Raw genomic sequence first — 1,206 nt, forward strand, 5'->3', positions numbered from 1 at the left:
GTGGGAAAGAGGAAGCTGCAGGACCTGCCGGCAGACGGCTGGGTGGAGCCTCTCACAGCTCCTCCCCCGGGTGGGGCTCTGAGCAGGTTCCAGGTGTCTGTGGGAATTCTCAGCTCTGGCTAGGGCTGCCGGCTGCCAGGGACTTGATTCTGAGCTGTGTCTCAGCCACACTCCTGGACCAGAGAAGATTCTTAAGATGAAAGACCCACGAAAGTCAAATAAAATGGGTCACCCACCCATCATGTCTGGAAGATGAGTCTCTGGTTCTGGATTCGGGAGACTCCCCTCTACCTTGGTATAATGAAATGAGAATTTGAAGTGTGTATGACCTTGGGCAAGCCACTTCACCCCTCTACTCCTCAGCTTCCCATCCATAACATAGAACTCGACCATCTCTAAAATTATGATTCCTGGTTATGTATTTTAAATGCTCTTTGGGATCAACAGAGAACCTTATCTGTGTAGAAGACTTGCAGAGCCCAGCACCTCATGCTTTCCACTCTGTGAAGTCTCAAAAAGAGACACAGAAGTCAAAAGAATAGAGGATAGAGGCTGAGCAGACCCACCCAGGAAGAGATTGGAGGGACTCTGGGACAAATCTGGAGAGATTTCTAGACTGCTCCAACTTCCCTGTCCCTACCCCTGACTCAGATGATTTCCCATTCCCCACAGAGTCCACTGTAGGAGCCTCCTTCTTCCCTGGCCAGTTGAACCTCCTAACAGAAGTGCTTCACAGCGTTCTCTGAAAACTAAGTGCCCTCCTTGTCACTGTAGCCAGTGGCCTCGAAACTCAATCTTGGCTTCCTGTGGGAAGGCACAAGGAATTCCCTGGAGGGTTAGCCTTGCACCCTGAGAGCTGGGGGCCAGGGAGGGAGTCGGATGGAGAGCCCCAGGGGCGAGCTGGCAAGATGCCCCTCAGCACCTCCTACCCTCCTGACATCACTGCAGGGCTCCTGCCCAGGTCCCTGCCTGTCCGGGAGATGGGGCGGTGGGGAGAGAGGGAGACAGTTGAAGAGGGAGTGAATGAAAATTCAGGAAGCTAAAGGAGGTAGGAAGGATAGAGGGGGCCTTCATGGGCGATGCCCCATAGATACCTTTGGCCCCAGACAAGTTTCCTTAATGTGCCCCTGGAGCCTGGCCAGCCTTACAAGCATTTCTGTGCTGGTTGGCACGGAGTAGGTACCTGAAAAGAAAGCTCTTTGATTT

The sequence above is a fragment of the Bos grunniens genome, chromosome 20, assembly GCF_055505025.1.
Source record: "Bos grunniens cultivar Pamir isolate PY7600 chromosome 20, Bosgru_T2T1.0, whole genome shotgun sequence".
Lineage (NCBI taxonomy): Eukaryota > Metazoa > Chordata > Mammalia > Artiodactyla > Bovidae > Bos > Bos grunniens.